This window comes from Trematomus bernacchii, unplaced genomic scaffold (genome assembly GCF_902827165.1).
Source record: "Trematomus bernacchii unplaced genomic scaffold, fTreBer1.1, whole genome shotgun sequence".
In the NCBI taxonomy this organism is placed as follows: domain Eukaryota; kingdom Metazoa; phylum Chordata; class Actinopteri; order Perciformes; family Nototheniidae; genus Trematomus; species Trematomus bernacchii.
This window is the reverse complement of record NW_022987342.1, coordinates 5,225,717-5,250,908: the sequence shown is the minus strand read 5'-3', so window position 1 is coordinate 5,250,908 and position 25,192 is coordinate 5,225,717. Positions and strand designations below refer to the sequence as shown.

Here is a 25,192-nt window from a genome sequence, read left to right as displayed (position 1 = left end):
GGATTCAAAGTTGAACAATGTTCAACTTTTGAGGCTGAGGTGGAAGCGTCAGCCAATCAAATCCCGTGTATGCAAATCTGACAGTTCAAGCTCTAGCCAATCAAACCGCGTGTATGCTGGGAGAGACATACCGCAGGTCATTTCCTCATATTCCAAAAAATGGAGGAGAAATTAGCGGTAGCGAATCAATCACCCGGTGCTTTATGACCAGACCTACCGGGATATAAACCGGAGGAGCCAGGCATGGAGGGAGGTGGCAGAGACAGTGGTAGGTTTTCGCCTGTTTTGGGGAGTTTATATCCAGTTTACTTCGGGCTTTTTTGCTTCGTATGTCGCGGGCGGGAGATTCATGTGATTGGTTGCTCGTAAAAAATCCTCAAGCTTCAGATACGCCCACCTCCAAGATTTTTTTAACGCTGCTGTGTAGACGTTCCGTTATAGGGGAATTAACAAATACACAGGCTTGTTCCTACACGGACCCTCACTATTGCGGTAAGTGTGTTGTCACTTCCGGTTGTTGTTGTCAGTCACCTCCGGGCTAGTATCCTGTGTGCCTGTTCTGCTGCTGATAGCTTATATTATCTTAAACTAAATCGATCGTTTTACAATTCTTGATCACGGCAGCTACCTGACGTTGTAATCACATGTCACTACAGCTTAAGCACTCACAACTCTCCTTCTCTTAGCGACTGTAACTCCACAGTTGCTTACACTCTTTTCGGGTTTGCTAACGGTAGCTACTTTAGCTTGATAGCTAGCCATGGCTCCTTCCCCACCCTCGGGTGCTATTTCCTGCTCTATCTTGAAGTAAACAGATATGGTTCTAAACTGTATTGAAGTAAACATGTATTATTTTGAATTGTATTTTAGTGAACATGTATTGTTTGAACTGTTTTAAGTAATCACATATATAGATATTGTATTCTCACTTACAACTCACTGACCCAGAGATCCTGTTACACACACATACACCTCCTTTCCACTAGCACACAAACACATATTCTTTTCAAGGTTCTTTCTGGGCATCATTATATCTGTGCACAATGTTTAATTGTCTGAGAAAGAATAGTTTATGTGAAATATTCCATGGGAAAGTAAGGGAGTAAATATCGGTGCAGAGATAAGATTGACTTTGCCCCTGTTGAACTTCAGAATCTCACGTTCTGGTCAGAACTCTGATTCGCTGTATTGGACCCGACCAGAAGTGAATCCAACCAGTAAAAACACCTGGGGGAGTGAGCAGCTCACACAGCTCCTCCCCACGGACTCTCTGATTCGCTTCGGAGTAAAATGGGAAGGAAGAAGTCAACACATCTCCGCCCCAAAATATGAATATGAATACTGTTGTTTATGCATGTAAAATGCTTCTTGTTTGCTGGCTGGCTGGTCCCGATACCTGTATCGCACAGCAGTGGAAACCCGGAGTACTCTGTAAAACTTGTATACGTATTTTGTTTCTTACCAGTAAACTCAGATTATTGTTATAACCTTTAATTCCGGTGTTTTCAATTCCTTTCTTTATTAAATAGAATCAGCCTCATCTAACGAACGGCGCGTAGCGGAGGGGGGGGCTTTCAGCCACCACCTAGGTGTTTTGCTACAACAATCTGTCTTATGTTTGGTTATTTCCCTTCCTCCTTTACTGGTACCGATAGGCCTACATGTGTTAAATGTAGTACAGTTGCTAGGTTGGAGGCGGGAATCACAGCTATAGAAGCCCGGCTCCGCATTTTAGAAAGTAACTCAGCTACAGTCAGGGTTCTTACACCTTTTCCAAAGTCAAATTCAAGCACTTTTCAAGCATTTTCAAGCTTTTCAAGCATCTTACAGCTGTTGTAAATTACATATTTATATACACATACTTATACTCAAATGATTATTTCCCTACCTCACATTAAATCAGATGTTCTTTATGCTATAAACAACCAAATGTGTGTTTCATAATAGCATTCTACATGAGGATGAAAAATTAAAAATGTTAGAAAAGAAAACTAAGTTTAATATTTCAAAATGTGTGACCCATCTGTACGTAGACTGGGCATCCCATATAACCTGGCTGAGCCAATATAAAACAATCAGCCAAATAACTTTTCAATATATTATTGATTACTATTTTTGAGGTACTTTTAGGTTGGCAGTAAACACAAGTCAGAGGTAAATGGTGTACTTTGACTCCACTACATGTATTTAATACCTTTAGTTACTTTACAGATGTGGATGAATGATGTGAAATATAATCAAGTGTTAAATCAGACTTTAGTTCCACCTGGAGTAAATTCACAAGCTACTCTGTAGTATACAAAGTCATTCAAACTAGCTGCAACTTTACCAGCTTTGATAACACTTTCATGATCAATCATTATAAAACATATCATATACAATTATTAGGGATGCTCCGATCGCCAATTTTGGAGCCGATCGCCGGAATCAGTCGGCCGATACCGATATCGCTCTCTTTTCCTCTCTCCCCCTCTCTCCTGACAGCCCGTCAGTATCTCCTGCAGCTCACTGATCCAGTAATGAGCGACCCGACCGTGAAGAATAAATATATTTATAACTAGTTTAGCTTGTTCCAGAAGTAGATAAAATAGCTAAGTGTGTTAGGTCTAACTCTTAATGTGTGTTCTGCTCCGCTCACCGGTCCGTCACAGCGGGTGGAGCTGCAGGATTTCTGCTTCACACACACGTTGCATACCGCTATTTTATTGTCATTTTCGGACACTTAAAATACTGCCAGACTAGTGAAGCCATTTTGGCGAGCTTGTTTTGCCGCGCACAGAGAAAAGTGTCATGTATTTTACATGCAACAATAGCCTAATCTAAAATGCTCTACTGTGGTGTGTGGCTCGTCAGCGCAGACTCTCGCATCGTTATTGTTGCACACTTTGCAGGAGGCTACTCTTGGGATTCGCTTGACCCTCGTCTTAGCCATGTCTTGTATTTGTCTTCTGCTAGCCAACGCTCGTCGAAAAGGCAACCTCCTGGCCAGTGGCGAGCCGTGAGCTTTATACCTAGGCCCTCTGACCCCCACCCCTTCCCTCGAAAAAAAGGAAAAAAAAGTTATTACGTCACAGCGTATACTTCAGCGGAATATCAAAACAACGGCCCAGGGTGCAAAACTCATCAATGACAGCGACCCTCTACCACACAAAACAACACCTGTGAACCCAATTTGTGTTCTTTGACATTGAAAATGATATTGCATTGTGTTTGTTACTTTCGTTACAGTTGTATGTCTTAAGTGTAATTTGGCATGCTTTTATTTTGAAGGCGAGTTCACGCTGTTGACAGGAAGTTGTTGTTGCTATGGAAACAAGAAAAGTTTCACAGCGGGCGGAACTTGTCATAAAGTCCGCGATAATGAAACCCACCCATTTAGAGGGAAGATATGATTGGTCAATTGTACTGTCATTTGACATTACTCTCTCGTTCAGTTACTATAGCGGGCCCTCTGTGAATCGCAGAGAGGGCCAGACCTTCTTTCATGTAACCCTTCACATTCAAACAGAGACCGAACAGGCAGATTCGAAGGATTTATTTCTTTGGAAATGTTATTTTATTAAATCAAGTTTTTTTTCGGTAAAACTAATGAAAAATATAACAAAAATAATATAAAAAAAATATATATTTTTAAAAAATATATTTTTTTTTAATGTTTTTAAATATTATTTTTTGGAATATCTTAGGCCCTCACAGAGGGCCTAGAGGGCCCTGACGGCTCGCCACTGCTCCTGGCATACTGTCATATATCACTCTCATCAGAATGCCCAGGTCACACACGTAACAAAAACACTTGCCGGTCACGCGCATTGCGCGGGAAGGCCGAAGCGGAGCTGTTTTATGTAAAAGCGAAGCAATTAAGCGCGCTCCGACTTCTTTATTTTCTTTTAATCTAAAAAGCGAAGTAAAGCATTTACAATTTCAAGCACTTTATCCCAAATTCAAGCACCATTCCCAAAATTCAAGCACTTTTCAAACCTTGAAAACACCTCGTACAATTTCAAGCATTTTCAAGGATTTCCAGCACCCGTACGCACCCTGTACAGTAAAACCCATGTTAGTCGGTGCGGACCGGCAAGGGGTAGCTCCTACAAGCCGTCCCCCGGCAACTCCCGAGCAGCCGGGAGACTGGGTGATAGTTAAGAAGGGGCATAACGTGAGACCCGCAGGTCCCCACCAACCCGTTCACTTATCTAACAGATTTTCCCAACTCAGCGAGACACCCGCTGAGAAGTCAACTCTGGTTATTGGTAGCTCTATTATGAGACATGTGAATTTAGAGACCAAAGCCTCCACAGTCACATGCATTCCGGGGGCCAGAGCGGGCGACGTTGAGGCGCATCTTAAACTGCTGGCTAAGAATAAACATAAATACAGTTGGATTGTTATTCACGTCGGTGGTAATGATGTTCGTTTACGCCAATCAGAATGCACTAAAGCTAATGTGGCGTCGGTGTGTAGATATGCTAAAACAATGTCGGACACCGTAATTTTCTCTGGTCCCCTCCCCAATCTGATCAATGACGACATGTATAGCCGCATGTCATCATTTCAGCGCTGGTTGTCTTGGTGGTGCCCAGCAAACGATGTGGGCTTCGTAAATAATTGGACAGCCTTCTGGGGAAAACCTGATCTGATTAAGAGAGACGGCATTCATCCTACTCTGGAAGGTGCAGATCTAATTTCAGCAAACATTTCAGAGCTTTGTGGACGTAATCCATGACAAACTGGAGTTGAGACCAGGAGGCGGAGTCTTACACGCTTCTCTGCGCTCTCTCCAATAAAATACCCAATATTAACGGTGTGTGTGTCTGCCCAAGGACAATTTAAAGTAAAACCTAATAGAGGTGTCATACATAATAACTTAATAAAAGTAAATGTAACAACTACTACAGTGCAACAAAACAGGAAGATAAAATGTGGACTCTTACCCCTAGATTCCACCGGGTCCGGCTGCGCCGCGGTTTTGGTCCGGCCTCCTCCGGCGTCATACCCTACCAGGCGCGTTTCAGAAGCATTTCAGAAGCGGAGCGTCTTGCCTGCCGGCGCGCAGTTTTTGTTGATTTGGGCATATTTCCTGGACAGGCTACTTTGTACAGACAAAGTTAATAATAACTGTAATATTCCAGTTATAAACTACATGAATCAAAGATGTGTTGCTGTATTTTAGTGGTAAAAAAATGCATTCATCATCATAATTATTCTATATATATATAATTTACACAGTGCCTGTAAACCGGAGGAGAACGCTGGCATTTCTCCTCCTACTTGAAAGACTACGGAGGGATAGGCAGAGGTGGGACCAAGTCATTGTTTTGCAAGTCCGAGTCAAGTCTCAAGTCTTTGCGCTCAAGTCCGAGTTAAGTCTCAAGTCTTTGCGCTCAAGTCCAAGTCAAGTCTCAAGTCAGGATGGGCAAGTTCAAGTCAAGTCCAAGTCCTAAACTTTGACAAAACGAGTCTTAAACAAGTCCTTATGTGCTTTTCAACAAATGTAATGACATCGATCAACAGAATAATACTTAATAATCAAACTGCTCTTTATTAGACACATTAATAATTTAATAATCAATTGTCTCTCTGCACACCTGAATCTAGATCCCTCTGCAGGTGGTACTTTAAGTATATTTTGATGATAATACTTTTGTACTTTTACTTGTAACATTTTGAATGCAGGACTTTTTATTGTAACCGAGTATTCCTACACTCTGGTACTTTTACTCAAGAACAAGATCTGAACTTCTCCCACCTCTGACAATAAATCCTGAGTGGTTACCAAAATAAAAACCCTGCTCTGAAGGTTATTTTCATTTTACAAATCCTGCACTCAGCTTTGCTTTCTCCAATATCATTGAAATGCAGCCAGATGCTACTTCTTTTTTCGGTTTTCGCAAATTTCTTGACTTTTTCCTGCGCGTTTGCATTTAAATCCGTCTCCCCGTGGCTCTGTGTAGCTGGCCTGTACCACTACACCTGCTATCTTTGGAGCGTCTGCCCCCCACCCTTCTTTCACATAATGGTATGATCCTAGTGTGTCCTCGCATATGATTGGCCGCATGGTGGCTCAGCAAAATAAAGTCCCGCCCCTGCCTGCATGGATTCACAGCAAGAGTTGCAGCGGCTGAAGATTCTGCTCTCCCCGACGGGAGTCTGCTCTTCTAGTGGCATCTCGCGATCGGCGTGTTTGAGACCCCTGATTTAAATTATCAAGTCACCTCAAGTCTAAGTCAAGTCCCGAGTCATTGGTGTTCAAGTCCAAGTCGAGTCGCAAGTGTTTTGTGATTTTGTCAAGTCGAGTCTAAAGTCATCAAATTAGTGACTCGAGTCTGACTCGAGTCAAAGTCATGTGACTCGAGTCCACACCTCTGGGGATAGGGTCTGCAAAATTAGTTTGTGTGTGTGTTGAAGTAAAAAGATATGATTCTACACTGTATTGAAGTAAACATGTATTATTTTGAATTGTATTTTAGTGAACATGTATTGTTTGAACTGTTTTATGTAATCACAACGGTTTATGGGTAATCATATATATATAGAACTGATATTCTTACTTTCAAACTCACTGATCCAGAGATTCTGTTTTCACAACACACACCAACTTGGCCTTTTCACCCCTAAAACCAGATGTCGTCATTAAGGTCGTTAAAGACAACATTACATCGCTTCTTATCACCCCTAAGAACAGATGTTGTTTTTAAGTCGTTAAAGACACATCGTTAAATAGGTGAGGAAAAGTTTAAATGTCTGAAAAGGGATACTTTATGTGAAAAACCCCCATAGGAAGGGAATGTGGTGTAGATAGGGTGGAGATAAACGTTGACTTTTGACCTGGTGAAATTTAGGATCTCACTCTCTGTTCGGAACTCTGATTGACCTCGACCAGAAGTGAATCCAGCCAATCAGGACACTTGGGGGAGGTGATCAGCTTACACAGCTCCTCCTCACGGAACTCTGATTCGCTTGGGAGGAAAATGGGAAGGAAGAGTCGAGACATCTCCGCCCCAAAAATAGATATGAATACTGATGTTTTTGTATGTAAAAATGCTTCTGGTTTGTTGAAAGCTGGTGCTAGAAGACGGTAAACCGCATCACAAACCTGGAGTCCATACTTCTCGTTTTCTGAAAGCTGGTCTGTCTACCTGTAAAACCGCGTCACAAACCTGAAGCCCGCAGTGCTCGAGTACTCTGTATAACTTGTATATGTGTTTGGTTTCCTACTAGAAGTAAACTCAGATAATTTGTTATAACTTTGATTCCGGTGTTTTCAATTCCTTTCTTAATTTAATAGAGATCCAGCCTCATCCAACGAACGGCGCGTAGCAGAGGTGTTCTGCTCCAACAGTGTGTGTATATATATATATATATATATATATATATACACACACATATATATGCTCTGAACGTTCCACTTCCTGCCTGCCCGACCTTACGTTACGGCTGCGCCGCGTGAAAAATAGGATTCATCCTAATTTTAGAGGAGCCCTGCGCCGAGACGCTTCTGAGCCGTAACGCGCCGCGTGTGGTGGAATAGCACCGATTGACTAGAGTGGCCGCGATCGCCGTGAGCACCGCGGCGCAGCCGTAAAAGCGCCCGTAACGCGCCGCAGACGGACCCGGTGGAATCTAGGGGTTAAACATAAGATCTCTAGCATCTAAAGCAATATTGGTAAATTATTTAATATCAGATTATAATATTGATATATGCTGTCTCACTGAAACTTGGTTGAGACATGAAGAATATGTCAGCATAAATGAAGCCACTCCACCCAGCCATATCAATACTCATATTGCTCGAGGCACAGGCCGAGGAGGTGGAGTTGCAGCCATCTTTGACTCAAGTTTACTTATCAATACTAAACCAAAATTAAATTATATCTCCTTTGAAAGCCTTGTTTTTAGTCTTACGCATCCGACCTGGAAAACTTTACAGCCAATCTTATTTGTTACAGTGTACCGTGCACCAGGTCCTTATTCAGAATTCTTATCAGAATTCTCTGAGTTTTTATCAACTTTGGTACTTAAGGCGAGACACGGCAGGCAAAAACATCGTTTTTCCTGCACTGGTCAATTTGAGATTTTGTGCTATTTTGATTCCATAACATGTTTTCTTTCAGGCTTTTGGAAGGAAAACGTACAAAATACACATTTAAGTGTTTATTTTACTATAGTTTGTCTATTTGCGTCTGTAGATTTCTCCTAAATTCACCAAAAGTTAGCATTCTAAAGGTAACATAAAGTACCGCGACCGCTGTTTGCACCATGTCTTCAGAGGTATCGTTGGAAAGCTCCGTGTCTCCTGCACAATCTCATCGGATCCAAATATGGTCATTTCCTTTGTATCAGCAACCAATCGTGAAAGTGCAAAGGGGTCTTAAACCAAGAAACGAAATCTCATTGGCTGGTGTCAATTTCTGACAACGTGAATCGTTCAGATGCGTCACGTGGTGTGCTAAAACACTTCCTGGTTAGCTTTCCGCTAGAAATTTAAATCTGAAAATGGCAAAATAACGGAGAAAAAAACGTTCACAGAGAAGACGACAACAATTGTCACTTGCACAAAGCAAGGTTATACAAAAAACAAATGACCCCGAACATGAAATACCTTCACGGAGTGCGTCGATGCGCAAGCCATCATCCAGATAACAGGAGGGTTTAGCTAGCGTCACACTGCAATCTTTAAAGGTCGTTTTCTCAAAATGAGTTTTTTCTCCTACTCTGAGTTCGAAATTTCCACTTCAGTAGCACTTACATACACCAAACCTTCCAGTTATATTCCTATCAATATTATGAAGGCTTTTACAGAAGGGTTTGGTCATATATAATTCATAGCCTGAATTATATAACATTTTATACCTAAAAACATGGTGAAAATTGATATTTTAGGGCTGTTGACAGTATTTTCTGATTTATGGAGTGATACAAAGAGATATCCAAAATCCCTTCTGTAAAAGCCTTAGATACTAATATGACTACAAAATGAAACAATAATTTTGATCCTGGCTTAATCCAAAATTCAGATTTTGGTTCCTGAAATGTGTTAAAATATGCCCATATTTCATGAGATAATGGCTCATTTGCATATTTAAACATGCTATTTCAGAAAACTTGTAATACAAAAAACAATTGCCTTATTGTAAGTAATTAACTGGAGAAATTTCTAGCTGATATCTTTAAGTTAAAAAAATTACCCTATTCACCTGGGGTGTCTCGCCTTAAAACAGATAAAGTAATTATCGTAGGTGACTTTAATATTCATGTTGACGATGATAAAAATAGCCTTACTGTTGCATTTAACTCTATATTAGATTCTATTGGTTTCCGTCAAGAGTGTAAATAAACCACTCCGTCAAGAGTGTAAATAAACCAACTCACTGTTATAATCACACTCTCGACCTTAGATTAACCTCTGGTCCTTTTTTTGTTAGCACTGGAGCACCCAAGATAATATGGAAGGCTGATATGCATATGGACAATTTGGCCACATTTTAAATGATAGCTTTAATGTTTTTTAAGAAAGCTTTAGTTGTATATGATGTAAATATGATTGATTTGAAAGTTCTCCCAGTTCAGACGTGGACAAGTCCAAGCTTTTCCTTTTGAGGATATTTTTCTTTTTTTTTTAAATAAAATGTAATTATTTCATTATTGGCCTGCACCTGGGTGTGTCCCAAGCTTTGTAGGCCTCCCTCATGGTGGTTGTGGACTCAAGGGGCTCGTTGGCCCTCTCTCTGTGCTCCCCAGATGGCAGTATTGGTTTCGTGCGCTGAAACATGCGTTTCCTGGGCTGCACCGGATGGGCGATATAATCTGATCGGAAGCTGGTGATGCTTTCAATAGGCTGAGGTTCTAGCTCCTTTGGGACTGCTTTGGAATGAGCTCCAACGTGAACTTTCTGCTCCCTCATGGTGGTTGTGGACTCAAGGGGCTCGTTGGCCCTCTCTCTGTGCTCCCCAGATGGCAGTATTGGTTTCGTGCGCTGAAACATGCGTTTCCTGGGCTTCCTTAAATTAATAATTAATTAGAGTTAATAAAGGTTTGCAAATACATTGTACATTATGCATGCTAATATTAAATCAGTAGGCTAATCATTTTATTCAGATGTGCTGCATTAAATGTAGGTGATTGTGTAACATATTATGGAAATATTCTCATACTTATGATTATGTCTTTCTAGTGTATAACTATAGGTGTCCTTTATCTCTTTTTGCCTATTGAGTCTTTGCATAAGGAATGCAATTTGTGTTAATTTGGCAATTTCTTACCCTCCACCTGCAGCAGCCAGTCCCGCCAAAAGCCAATGGTCCTGGCCTCCATCCGCCTGCGGTTGGAACCAGGCTCCGAAACCCTCCCAGTCTTAAACACTTCTATAATTTCGGACGCCAGGAGTGGCTTCTGGTCCTGAAGAAACACACTTGTTATGGTTTTTATTCAAAAATAAAATGCAAGAATACATTCATTGGACATTTATTTACAAGGATTTCATTAGCACATATTCATTCATATCTCATTAAGAAAATAATTTTTAACATTTAAAAACATTAATATTTTTTGAATTCATCAAATGTTGACAGAACAGATAATTCCTAAAATCACACCTAAAAAAACCTTGGTTAAAACAAACTTAAAGGGCCCATGTCATGGCCATTTCCACTGGTCATAATTACATTGTTGAGGTATACTAAAATAGATTTATACTGTGCAATTTTCCAAACTCACATTGGTTTCGCATACAGCATCTCTGTCAAGCATGTGTATTCAGCAGTATTCACTTTCTCCACTAAACGACTCGTTGGAGCTCTTGCCCCCCCCTCCCTGTGAGCCTAGTGTGCTCCGATTGGTCAGCTCGGCCACTCGTTCTGATTAGTCAACCACCAGAGAGGCTGCGCCCATGTCTAACAGTGCTTTTCCCGGCTGCTCTCAGCGTAACATCAGTCTTATCATGGCGTCGGCACAGCCCTATATTTTATATACATATATATTTTTAACTGTTGTTATAGAAGAGTGTGACGGCCCCAGGGCCTTTGTCTTACGATGGGGTGGAGCTGAAGAGGGTAATCAGCACGATCACGGACACCTCCGGACACTACGGCCCCAGTCTCTCTCCAAAGCGGCTGCAGGAAGACTAACTCTGCGATCCTCTCAACCACCTATCTCTGCATTTACCACAATAAATGTGCCGTGGTTTTGTAAACTCGTGTATGTCTCCTTGTCTTTCCGTTGTGGCCTACGAGCCGCTCATAACAAAGAGTAAGTTATTTTTACCCGTTATAAACTACTACTGTTTGATGAGAAATCAAATCATGGTTTGCTATATATGAATTCAGGGAAGAAAGGATAGGCCTACTAAGTATTTCCATTAAACTTTATTTTTAGAAATGTACAAAATGAACATAAATATACATATATACACGGTATATCATCCATTCCTCCTCCTCGCAGGGCACAGTCGGTGCGGTGCCTTTTAGCACGACGCCTCAGTAGTAGTAGAAGTGCCTTTTAGCACGTCATGGATTGTCCGCCAGGATCTGGCTGGACGAAATCAAATGCAAATCACAAAATATTAGAGAAACTTAGTTGTTTTAGATTCGTTAGTAGTAGTTGTGTAATGAACAGCTTGCCTGCTAATATGCTAACCTAGCTTTGTTTACCTTGGTAGCTAACACGATATGAACGTTAGCTTGGAGGAAAGGCAACTATAATGCAGTGTAATAAAACTACTATGAACAAAAGCTAGTGGTTCATATTAGGCTAGCAATAACGTGTTTATAATTGCAATCGTATACGGGTATTCTGCTACCATACAATGTAACTTGCATGAATACATTGTTTTGCGCTAGCATACAGCTAGCCTCGTTAGCTACATGCAGTATATGTACGGTCACAATGTACGGTAAATCACAGTACAGTATACTGTATGAGTATTCCGTGTGTGTGAATGCAGACATTCTCCTGCTATGAGATACATGTATGCAAGGCCATCTGCTGATATTAGAGTTGATATATGGAAACTCTAGCAACTTAGTTAGCACAGTTAGCACTGTGTCAATGGCTTAGCAGTCCAACACAGTTTACACATTTAAACAGTCTTGTTTGATAAATACACAAATAACAATGCAAACTTACAGGTTGTATACCCAGATCTTCCCCTGCTCCAAACGGTCCAAACAAGCTGTGCATATCCGGCCTCAAACTGGGCAATGTTTTGGAAGCTTTCGTCTGTGAAATGCCGGTTCTTCGAACCTCTGGAGGAGGAACACGCCGCTGCTGGTGTGGCCATAGCTCTTCGGGATTGGTCCATTTCGTTCCGGGTACCGCATGACATCAGGCGGTACCCGGAAGAATCAAATGGGCAGTGACGTATCTCCAACGAGGCGTTTTGGGGAGGTATTTTCTGTGTTAGAGTTTTACTCGCTACAGGGTGTACTTTGAGGGTTTTGACTCTGCACACCGTTTACATGCATAAAAACCTTCATAACACACAAGGGGACGGGTAATAACTGGAAAAGCATGACATGGGAGCTTTAATCTTCAGCAAACTATTGTTGCATAAACATAATCGTCAAATGTTTAATATCACTGAGTCACTACAAGCAGATATGTTATTAAATATGAAATCATTTTTTCTCTCGAGAATAAACAGATCAGTTTATAAAAAGCCCACCTAAAAAATCATATACCTCGGATTCAGATAAAGCTTGTCAGTGCTAAAATCCAAAAGTAGATCAAGAGGTGTAACATTAGCAACATCACCTAATGTTATCATTTCAAAGTCTTCAGTTTCTTGCATAACGTATGCAAAGAAATGATCATCAAAGTATTGAACTTGCAGTATTCTAATGAGAGAGTGAAATGTCTCACAGTGGGGTATAAGTTGAAAAATGTCCCCAAATAAGTGCTCCCCTTGATGCTGTGTTTTAAGGGGCAGCACAGATCCAGTCCTGTATGTCCGGCCCTTTATGGTCAGCGAATGTGTGACATAAATGATGCTATTCATCGTGACATTTTCATCTAGGGCTGATTTCAGTCCCTCCAGTATAATATCAGCTTTTTTCAGAGAACCAATATTCACAGGGCAGGCATTGTCGACGTTGCACTTATTACTGAACGGGTCACCAAGCTGGAAATTATACATCTGGTGAACCTGATGTTTCTGAGCTAGAGTTTTTGCAATATTTTCCTGAGGACAGGGTTGTGTCTTGCGTCTCTGACGTGTACAATATCATCACAGGATACACCCAGAGACGGAGAGTCCCCGTGAGGCTCCATGTTGAGATTGACCCGCACGTAGAAGGAGTCGACGCCTTTAAAAGAAGGCGAGGAGAGCTGGGAGCACAGCTCGGAGTATCCTGAGGACAGGGACCAGAAACGGAGAAGTCTCACAGAACATAAGACTGAGGTTTCAAGAATACAGAAGAACACGGACTCACCCTCTGTGTTGATCTGGTGTTTTGAGAGACGAAGGGTCGGCCCACCACTGCAGAGAAGTGTGCGACCTCAGCGGTGCAGACCCAGCGAGACACTTCCCCAGCCCCCTCCAAACAAAACCCGCTCCAGCTGTACGACAAGAGAGAAAACATGTTATGTTTCAGCCTTACTTTCTTATGTTTAGGTGATTTTATTTCATGCCGTTTACATTTTGTGATCAATACACTTAAAAAACATCTCTCCGCTGTTGTCAGTGAGTATCTAATGGCGCAGTTCCACTGCAGCGCGGAGCTCGCTTTAAGCGTGCCGTGTCGTGCCGTCCCCTTTTTTTGTTGTGCTTCCACTAGGCCTAGTCCCGGCGCGGCACGGCGCGGGGCCACTTTTTCACCTCTTTTCTGGCCCTAGAAAATGGTGGTTCTATCGGGGCCAACAAACAGGGCTGAGTCGGGCTGAGTATGCTAAACTAGAGAGAGGAGCGCTGGCAAGAGGGCTAGAACTACAACAAGATGGACATATTTGACCGTGATTTAATTGTAATACACGTTTCAAAATGATGCCGAAGTAACAACATACTGATACCGGTTAGTAAAAACCATGAATTAATGCTTTGTCAAGTCTGCAGACAGACGGCAGGCGAAAAACCTTTTAAAATGCGTGTTTTTCTAGATGGAGATTGGCTAAGCTAACGCAGTATATGCTCTGACCGTCCACACTCACAACAACGGCCTATACAGACATAAATAAAGCAGCGACTGTATTCACCATGACACAGGCAGTCTGTGGTGTGTACTTGTTTAACTTTTGTCGAGTTTCTGAACATATATAAGGAGCTGTGAGCTCTGAGTGCTAACAGCTAACGGCTGTGTTGTGTTTCTGGAGTTCTCATTCAAGATGACGTCACGGCTCCGCCTACACTGCGTTACTATAGTAACTACCCCAGTTCCTAAACTGTAATGGAAGCGCAGCATGAAGTGAGTCGGCCCTGTTAAGGCCCAACGCGGCCAAGCCGTACCGAGCCGTACCGAGTGTGGCCGAGGCCGACCGTGTAGTGGAAATGCGCCATTACAAAGACTGAAACAGCGCCCCTCTTAATTACTCTGTGGTGAAACACAGTATTGCACGCTACACTCACTATACTACACCCACAGTGCGCTGTCAGGGACATGTCAAGGAAAGCCCGCCGGCCTTCCCTTCCAACAATTTGATTAGTTGGAAGGAAAGCCCGCCGGCCTGACGTGCTGATGATGCTGCGTCTCAACTGCGGTAGCGACAAGAGGCAGATATGAAAAACTTTCCCGCCACATCTGGCCGAACAATGAAAGCTAGCCAAAGTAGCTAGACAGCATTAAACATATAGCTGCTAATGCTATCAATATAATGCCAAATGAAGAATGATGGTCACAGAAAAGAGTGTAAGCTAAATTAAGTTAAAATAAATATAATAAATAAAGAAGATGGGCCTAACGGAGCGTCCACACAGCAGCGTTAAAAAAAATCTTGGAGGTGGGCATATCTGAAGCTTGGAGATTTTTTGCGAGCAACGCAACCAACAACCAATCACATGAATCTCCCGCCCCCGACATACGAAGCAAAATTACGTATTTAATCATATATTTTCGAATATAAGGGGTAGAAATATGATTCAGAGAACCGCATAAATATGTGGTTACATTTTCAATGTATATTGTCTTGTATAAATTAAGTTATACTCTCCAAGGCATGTTTATGTTAAACAGTGTATATCATTACAAACAGCAGAGGGCAGTATAGGACACGGAAAGGCCTCAGTGCGCCGTAAAGTAAGCGTTGTTATTATGTGTCTGCCTCAGACTTGGCATTCTGGCCAGAAAGGCAGCAACGTTCCCTCTGCTTCATTCATTTCTCCTGTTCAACAGGTTAGTAGTGTGTACAAAGATGATGTCATATTTCGATCTAAGAAGTGTGTTTGAAACTGTTCTTTATGTGTAGTTTAATGTCATTCTGTGAGCTAGTTCGGCTCCACTACAGTGGCTAATGGCGTCCGCTAGCTTCTTTAGCACAGGCTATCGCCCACTGAATAATGTAGGGCTAAAACCACTATGTTACTAGGTGTATGACTCCCGTGCACTAGTTTGGCTTACATTTCAAGTGTATTCTGCTTGTATAAATATGTGAAATGCTGGTCTGAGTTCATAATTGTTCATAGTATTGCAATGCTAATAGCGCTAATGCTATGCTAATATTGTGCCTATCAGTGTACACCAGAGCCAGGTTAAAGGGAGTACAGTCAACCGGGTTGTGTGTGTTATCACTGTATTATATACTGTAAATTAAGAAGGCTTTAATCAGGGTTCTTACACATTTTCCAAAGTCAAATTCAAGCACTTATCAAGCATTTTCAAGGTGCATTTTCAAGCTTTTCAAGCATCTTACAGCTGTTGTAAATTACATATTTATATACACATACTTATACTCAAATGATTATTTCCCTACCTCACATTAAATCAGATGTTCTTTATGCTATAAAAAGCATATAAAACAATCAGCCAAATAACTTTTCAATATATTATTGATTACTATTTTTGAGGTACTTTTAGGTTGGCAGTAAACACAAGTCAGAGGTAAATGGTGTACTTTGACTCCACTACATGTATGTAATACCTTTAGTTACTTTACAGATGTGGATGAATGATGTGAAATATAATCAAGTGTTAAATCAGACTTTAGTTCCACCTGGAGTAAATTCACAAGTTACCCTGCAGTATACAAAGTCATTCAAACTAGCTACAACTTTACCAGCTTTGATAACACTTTCATGATCAAGCATTATAAAACATATCATATACAATTATTAGGGATGCTAATCGCCAATTTTGGAGCCGATCGCCGGAATCAGTATCGGCCGATACCGCTCTCTTTTCCTCTCTCCCCCTCTCTCTCTCTCCTGACAGCCCGTCAGTATCTCCTGCAGCTCACTGATCCAGTAATGAGCGACCCGACAGTGAAGAATACATATATTTATAACTAGTTTAGCTTGTTCCAGAGGTAGATAAAATAGCTAAGTGTGTTAGGTCTAACTCTTGTGTGTTCTGCTCCGCTCACCGGTCCGTCACAGCGGGTGGACACACACGTTGCATACCGCTATTTTATTGTCATTTTCGGACACTTAAAATACTGCCAGACTAGTGAAGCCATTTTGGCGAGCTTGTTTTGCCGCACACAGAGAAAAGTGTCATGTACTTTACATGCAACGATAGCCTAATCTAAAATGCTCTACTATGGCGTACCTTTCGTGTGGTGTGTGGCTCGTCAGCGCAGACTCTCGCATCGTTATTGTTGCACACTTTGCAGGAGGCTACTCTTGGGCTTCGCTTGACACTCGTCTTAGCCATGGCTTGTATTTGTGTTCTGCTAGCCAACGCTCGTTGAAACAGCAACCTCCTGGCATACTGTCATCTATCACTCTCATCAGAATGCCCAGGTCACACACGTAACAAAAACACTTGCCGGTCACGCGCATTGCGCGGGAAGGCCGGAGCGGAGCTGTTTTATGTAAAAGCGAAGCAATTAAGCGCGCTCCGACTTCTTTATTTTCTTTTAATCTAAAAAGCGAAGTAAAGCATTTACAATTTCAAGCACTTTATCCCAAATTCAAGCACCATTCCCAAAATTCAAGCACTTTTCAAACCTTGAAAACACCTCGTACAATTTCAAGCATTTTCAAGGATTTCCAGCACCCGTACGCACCCTGTTTAATCCTCCATTAAAGTCATAATATGGCATGTAAATTTATTTCCATTTTTTTATTAGAGACAAATACGTCATACAGTTATTTTGATTTGCTAATAGTAAAGGCATGTTTTTTTTCAGATTTCACAGCTGCCTGGGCCTAGTGGCCCACAGGCGGTGTTTATCCAGCAGCCAGAACCTTCATCTGTGCCGGCCCCCAGGTCAAGATCTACCGTGGTTCAAAGACCTCCACCACAGCCATCACCACCAAGGACCAGAGGACCAGCATCACTACAGCAGCCTCCACCTCCATCTGTGCCTGCCATAAGATTAAGATACACCTCGGTACAAAGGCCTCCACCACAGCCATCACGATCAACCCAGCCAGCAAAGAAGTCTCGCCAGCACACGTACCTCCCACACAGCCACCAGCATCAACCCGGGACAATCCCACCTACCTCCCTCCGACACAGCCACCAGCAGCCCATGCACCATCACCCCCACCTACACAGCAGCCAGACCCACTGTCTTGGAAGACAGACAAAGTAGAGTGATAAAACTATTTTACTTACTCCAAATTCTAATTTACACATTTTCATTTTAGACATGAATAACATTTATATAGGCCTATAGTATAATTCATAGATTTCACTACTTTTGTGAACCAAAGACTGGTGAACCAAATCTGAAACACCAAAAAAAAAGGATGACATGAGTCATTGTTTCACAACAGTTTTGAAGTTTTCCAAAAATCAGATTTCTAAGCTTAGTATATCATAAGACAGTGCTCTTGAGTGACAGTGAGTGGCTTTGCATTTCTAGCAAGACCAGAGACTACTGAACATTTTGACATGTAACACCATGCCATGTTATAAGAAGTACATTTAAAAGTTGATTTAAGGAGACATCTAAAAATTGAGAAAATACCCTTCACTTCACACTCCAGAGGGTTAAGGAAAAGGGTAATGTGATTTTATTTTAAAAGACAATGAAGGTGATATATTTATTATATTCAAAGGCAAATTAATTCTTAGTCCCCTGAATCTGGAATAATGTACAATTTACAGCACAGCCTCACAATGTCAGGAACTTTTCATCTACAGATTGCTTTGGTCTGGCTTTACCCCTCACTGATTGGTTGAAGACACTTTGAACTCATTGGCTAAGGAAATCAGAAGGAGGGGCTCATTATCATATTAAAAACCGCGCGAAAATACGGGGAGGTCCGTATATTCGCGCGTAGTTTCGCGCGAATATACGGACCTCCTCGTATATTCGCGCAAAACTATGTATGCGTATTATGGCACATTAGGCTTTCCATAAACACGCAGCACTTAACGGCGAGCATTTATTATAGAGCACAGCCGTTACTAACATGAGCCAACCGGCAAATGAACAAGGTCTGGAGGACGGGCAAAAACAAACAAAAGGAAGAAGGGGGCCTGGGCCAGCCACACCACGGGCCGTAGGACCCAGAGCTTCCCTCCTCTACCCAGAGATCTAACAAAAAACCCTACGGGAAAAATAAAGCCGCAAAAACCTATTCTAACAGATCCTCCAAAGTTCACACATTAACATAATACAACAGGGATCTACAAATCCAAACGGCAGAGAGAGATATCCACGGTCAGAGTCTTCTGGCATCGGGAAAGGGAGAGAGACCTCTTCTCCTCCAGCTTCTCCTTTTTAAGTCCCCAGCTGAATGGAATTAGGACACCTGGGGAAGGCGGAGCCAGGGGCGGATCAGGTGTACCTGCGCAGCAGAGAGACAGAGAAAAACAACCAAGAGCACGTAACAGTATGTAAGGGAGGAAACTTATACAAAATGTACACCACCCCAAATTGATCATGTTGTTGATAGTGCTACAGATGCGCTGCGAATAAAATTAGACTCTGTTGCTCCTTTGAAAAAGAAGAAAATAAAACAACATAGACTAGCTCCATGCCATAATGCCGAAACCCGCAAAAGTCAAGACAACTTGAAAGGATATGGCGTTCCACTAAACTTGAAGAATCTCGTTTAATTTTGGCATATTACTCTCAATGAATATAAGAAAGCACTGCGTAAAGCGAGAGCAGCTTACTACTCTTCATTAATAGATGAGAATAACAATAATGCAAGATTTCTTTTCAGCACTGTAGTCAGGCTGACAGAGAGCCACAGCTCTATTGAGCCTTCTATTCCCATAGCACTCAGTAGTAATGATTGTATGTGCTTTTTTAATGATCAAATTGTTACTCTTAGAAACAAAATCAATGACCTCTTGCCTTTGACCAGTATAGTGTTATCAACAGCTCCCGGAAACGTAAGTTCTAATATTACACTAGATAGTAAACTAGAATGCTTTTCAGCCATAAACCTTGAACAATTGAATTCAATGATTCTTTCTTCTAAACCAGGGGTCGGCAACCCCTGGCACGCGTGCCACCATTGGCACGCGGCACCGTAACCAGTGGCACACTAGGAATAAGTGGAATAAGTGTGCAAAATATTACAATTTTATTTTCGGATCCTGAACGAGACCGCCGCCAGAGCGCGTCTCCCCGTTACCTGCAGAAGGAAGCCACGCACGCAACGCAGCCCCGCTCTCTTTAACTCCAGTCGACTTTCTGCTGCTTTCCTCCGTGGTGAAACGATCAGGGGTGTAGTGCTGCCGGAGCGCGCCCGCACTTCACAAATTGCAGTAGGCTACCCATAAGGAGCTGTACACATGCCGCAGTTTTTGCGTGGCTGTGTCTTTAGTTGAAAGCCCAGTGGCGATCTGTTCATCTCTCATTGAAAATAATATGCTACACAGGGGCGGACTGGCCATCTGTGTGTTCTGGAGAATCACAGAACGGACCGTCGTCATTATTATAATGCCGTTTAAACCAATTATTTAAATTTGTTTAAACCGCATCATGTAAGTTGTGCTGACAGGTGACAGAGATCAACACACTGCTTCCCCGCAGTGAGGCTCCCCCCGCCCTCCCGTTGACAGTTCACGATCGTCGGCACACTGATCCAATTTTTTTTTTTTAAATGGCACTTAATATCAAAAAGGTTGCCGACCCCTGTTCTAAACCATCAACGTGTATCTTAGACCCAATTCCAACTAAGCTGTTAAAGGAAGTTTTTCCATTAATTAGCACTTCTTTATTAAATATTATGAATATGTCTTTATTATCAGGCTATGTTCCACAATCATTCAAAGTAGCAGTGATAAAACCTCTTCTTAAAAAGCACAACCTCGATCCAGAGGTTTTAGACCTATTTCTAATATTCCGTTCCTCTCAAACATTCTTGAGAAAGCGGTCGCAAAACAGTTGTGTGATTACTTAACCTGTTTCACGCCTTCCCCCCGGTACCGGGCGGATAAACGCGTCATTTGCAGGAAACAACGTCTAAGGAATCTTAATATTGAATAAAACTATGAATGTGTTATATCCATGTAACGGGAAGAAACTCAGCTAACTGATCTTTTTAATTTTTTTTTTCAAAAAAAACCCACAATGCTAGCACTCAGCCTCTGAATTAGCCTCGATCGAAAAAACGGGACCGACAAAGGCACATAAACTCACTCAGAACTCCCTTATTACTTATCCTAGATGCACAACCAAACACTATTTTTTGGTGTCCTGGAGACACTGAATCTAACGGTGCCCACCTCAACACTCAGTGATAAACATTCGCGACGCTATCAACGAAAGCGTACATCATCACATGTGGAGCCAAGAAGCTAAACATATAAATATGGCTTACCTTGGTCAAAAGTGGTCTTCAATGGCATTAAAACGATAAAAAAACGATGCTGCAGTTAATCCATAGGTTCATCCTATGTGTCTGTGCCTTCTTTGAAATTATTTCTGATAATCCATAAGCAATACAACTGCGTTTTAGTTTCCAAACTCCAGAAGGAGACATTCCTCCAGTTTAGTTTCGCTTTCCACACGCGAAGCGGCAACATTTTTTCTTTACAATGTGTGTCTATGTAAGTATCCTCCTTCGATTCTATTGACTCTAACGGTCACAAGGGTATGTCAACCAACCAGATCGAGCAAGGGGGGCCAGAGATAGGTCAAATCCACCCAAATGACCTCAGATGGCCCAGTTTTTGGCTAAATCTCTCTAAAAAGGTCAAATTTCACTTGTTTTGCATCAATCTTGATACAGGGTACTTATTATATGTTGTACTTTGGATTCCTAAAGCTTTTAGTCTACTAACCCATCATCCAAGGGTAGTTTTCACTATCTGTAAAAAATAATTTTTGGACGGACACTATAATTTACAGTTTTTTACTATGTAAAATCTGAATTTTCTTTAAAATAAAAAACATTTATATTGATTCTGACACTTCTACATCCAACTCACAGGTTTATCATTACTTTGAGAAAAGATTATTAATTTAACCCTTTTAGAAGGGAAGATATGGTCATTTGTTCTGGGAATGTCATTTTCGAGCCTGAGACCTGAAAAACAGGCTCAGAGTGGAACAGGTTAAAAAACAATGATTTATTTGAAGATTTTCAGTCTGGCTTTAGAACACATCATAGCACAGAGACAGCTCTGGTTAAAGTCACAAATGACCGTCAATTAAGCCTCAGACAAAGGACTTGTCTCTATTCTTGTTTTGCTCAATCTCAGTGCTGCATTTGATACTATCGACCATGATATCCTATTGCAAAGACTAGAGCACTTAGTTGGCATAAAGGGAACTGCTTTAGGCTGGTTTAGGTCCTATCTATCCGAACGCTCTCAGTTTGTGTGTGTCAACGATGAATCTTCCATGCAAACCAAAGTTAGCCATGGAGTGCCACAGGGCTCAGTGCTTGGACCTATTTTGTTCACATTATATATGCTTCCGTTAGGCAATATTATAAGGAATCATTCTGTACATTTCCACTGTTATGCGGATGATACTCAACTATATTTATCCATCAAGCCTGATGAAACCAATCATCTAAATAAAATTCAAGACTGCCTCAAGGACTTAAAAACGACCTTAAACTTTTTGATGTTAAACACGGCTAAAACTGAAGTTATTGTACTCGGCCAAAAGAATCTACGAAACAAATTATCTAAAGATATACTAACTATGGATGGGATTAATTTGGCCTCCAGTGAGACTGTAAGGAACCTTGGTGTTATATTTGATCAGGATTAATCTTTTAACGCCCACATAAAATCAATCTCAAGGACCGCCTTCTTTCATCTACGTAACATTGCAAAAATCAGGCATATCTTGCCTCAAAACGATGCAGAGAAACTAGTCCATGCATTTGCTACTTCAAGGCTGGATTATTGTAACTCTTTATTATCAGGGTGTACCAAGAAGTCAGTTAAATCGCTTCAGCTGATTAAAAACTGCTGCAGCACGTGTACTAACCAGAGTTCGGAAAAGGGACCACATTACTCCTGTTCTGGCTGCCTTACACTGGCTCCCTATAGAACACAGGATATAATTTAAAATTCTTCTTCTCGCCTACAAAGCCCTTAATGGGCAGGCGCCATCTTACCTTAAAGAACTCATTATACCCTACTGTCCTACTAGGGCAGACCTGGGCATCGTACGGCCCCCGGGCCACATACGGCCCTTTGGTTGACTCTGACCGGCCCGTGTAAGGCTAATTGGAAATTACAAAATAAACATATTTTCTAACTTTACCTCATGCATGGACTAAAGCTGCATTGCTTTTATTTTGAAGTTGTTTTTTATTCACGTGCATAATGACGCAATACGTATATCAAGACGTGCACATTATTGGATCCTTGTCACAAGACGACTTTAGCCCTCAAAAAAATGTCCGCTAAAAAAAGAAAGGTAGATGCTGAATGCAGGGTTTTCAACAAAAATTGGACTGCTAAGTATTTATTTACTGAAGTCGGAGGTAAAACCGTGTGTTTAGTTTGCGGGGAGCAGATCGCCGTGTTTAAGGAGTACAATGTGAGTCGACATTACGAGACAAAACACGCGGAGAAATATAAAAACTTGACTGACGCTGAAAGGGCGCGGACATCGGAAGCTTTGCTAGCTAAGCTGCAAAAGCAGCAAGGCTTTTTTACCAAGCTTCACACATCCAGTGATGCAGCAACCATGACCAGCTTTGTGATATCCCACAAAATTGCTAAAAACAGTAAGCCGTTCTCGGAGGGGGAGTTTGTCAAAGAGTGCTTGGTGGACTCTGCAGCACTAATATGCCCTGAAAAAAAAGCCGCATTTGAGCAAGTCCCGCTGTCCAGGCGAACCGTGACTAGAAGGATCGAGGACATTGCGGGGAATCTGGAGCTTCAGCTGCAACGTGAAGTGGCAAGTTACGACTTTTTCTCCTTGGCTTTGGACGAGAGCTGTGATGTCCGCGACACAGCCCAGTTACTCGTATTCGTCCGCGGGATAACACCGGACTTCAAGATTACGGAGGAGCTGGCAGCAATGCGGTCGATGAAAGGGACGACGACAGGGAGCGATCTGTTCACGGAGGTAAACGAGTGCATGGACACGCATACATATGTGAACAAACATTTTCAATTATGAAGTTTACGAAATCCAGGTATAGATCCTCTCTCACTGATGATCATCTGTCAGCTGTGCTTCGCATCTCCACCTCAGACATTCAACCTGACTTTGATGCACTCGTTAAAGCCCAGCAGAGACTAGATTTCTCTCACTGAACAAGAAAAGAGAACTTAAAAACACCAAATGAGGTGGTTAGACTACAAATGTTGGCATGTAAAGGCACCAACTAGCAGTGAACTGGGACACTTTCTTTGGAAGCCTTTTTCTCAAAATCACAGTTCAGTGATGTTTAGTGACAGTTCAATATGATGTATCTTGCTTAATATTTGGAGTACAAAGACAATATTGTGATGTCTTTAGAATGCTAAGAACCTCTTTCCAACAGTAAATGAAACTCAAAATGTGTTTGAGTGAATGTGACTGAAAATGTTCACTAATATGAGTCACAAATGGTGAAAAACGTTCATTTTGTTTACCATTGTTTTGGGAAATTTGATTTAATAAATGACATTTTTTTGTAAGGCAACCTCACTTTTTCATTGCTTAACTATAACATATACTCTTACCAGCTTGTCAAAACAATGCTATTTACTGCTTTTTATAAAGAAATACAATTAATATTATGCAGAATTGAGTTCAGCCTTTTGGCCCGGCCCTCCACAATATTTTCAGTTTCTCATGTGGCCCCATGGAAAAAATAATTGCCCACCCCTGTACTAGGGCATTACGTTCCAAGAATGCAGGGTTGTTGGTTGTTCCTAGAGTCTCTAAAAGTACAATGGTAGCCAGAGCCTTTTCTTATCAAGCTCCACTTTTGTGGAATCAGCTTCCACTTTGTGTTCGGGCGGCAGACAGCCTATCCGTTTTTAAGAGTACGCTTAAGACCTTCCTTTTTGATAAAGCTTATAGTTGATAAAATAATCGAATAAGAGTGCATTGACGTAGACACGTTGTGCCTCTTCCCCTATACATTTTAGTTCTTACTCTTTTTCCTTACTGATGGTATGTAATTTGGTTGTGTGTAGACGGTGGAAGCAGGGAGAGGCATTTATGTGCCTTGATCCCTGCCGAGTCGACGCACAACTGTTGATTGGTGTCAGTGCCAGAAACACTTTTTGGAGCAATGCACTCATGGTATAGATGTGGCGCATACATCTTAGTTCCTACTCTTTTCCCTCACCCTATCCTAAGAGAGTGCATGTACGTAGACACGTTGTGCCTCTCCTCCTCTGTTTCTTACTTCTTCCCTCAACCTATCCTAAGGGAGTGCATGTACGTAGACACGTTAGTTTAGCTGCTATAGGCTTACGGCCCGTCCACACAGCGGCGTGCGTTGAAGCTTGCCGGCGGGCGTGTCTGAAACTCGACCAACAACCAATCACATGAGTCTCCCGCCCCTGACACACAAGCAGCGGTTTGATTGGCTAGAGCTTGTACTGGCATATGATTCGATTGGCTGGCGCTTCTGCCGAGGCTTCAAAAGTTGAACATTGCTCAACTTTTGCAGCAAGCCACGCCAGCAAAGCTCCGCTTCGCTTCCCACAATGCAGTTCGGCGAAAAGTGACG

At 41.8% G+C, this 25,192-nt stretch overlaps 1 pseudogene; it reads left to right on the top strand.

Annotated features, from left to right (window-relative positions):
• LOC117481248 overlaps nt 1-24,538 on the top strand; it is a 60,793-nt pseudogene extending 36,255 nt beyond the window's left edge.
• The last annotated feature ends 654 nt before the right edge of the window (nt 24,539-25,192 follow it).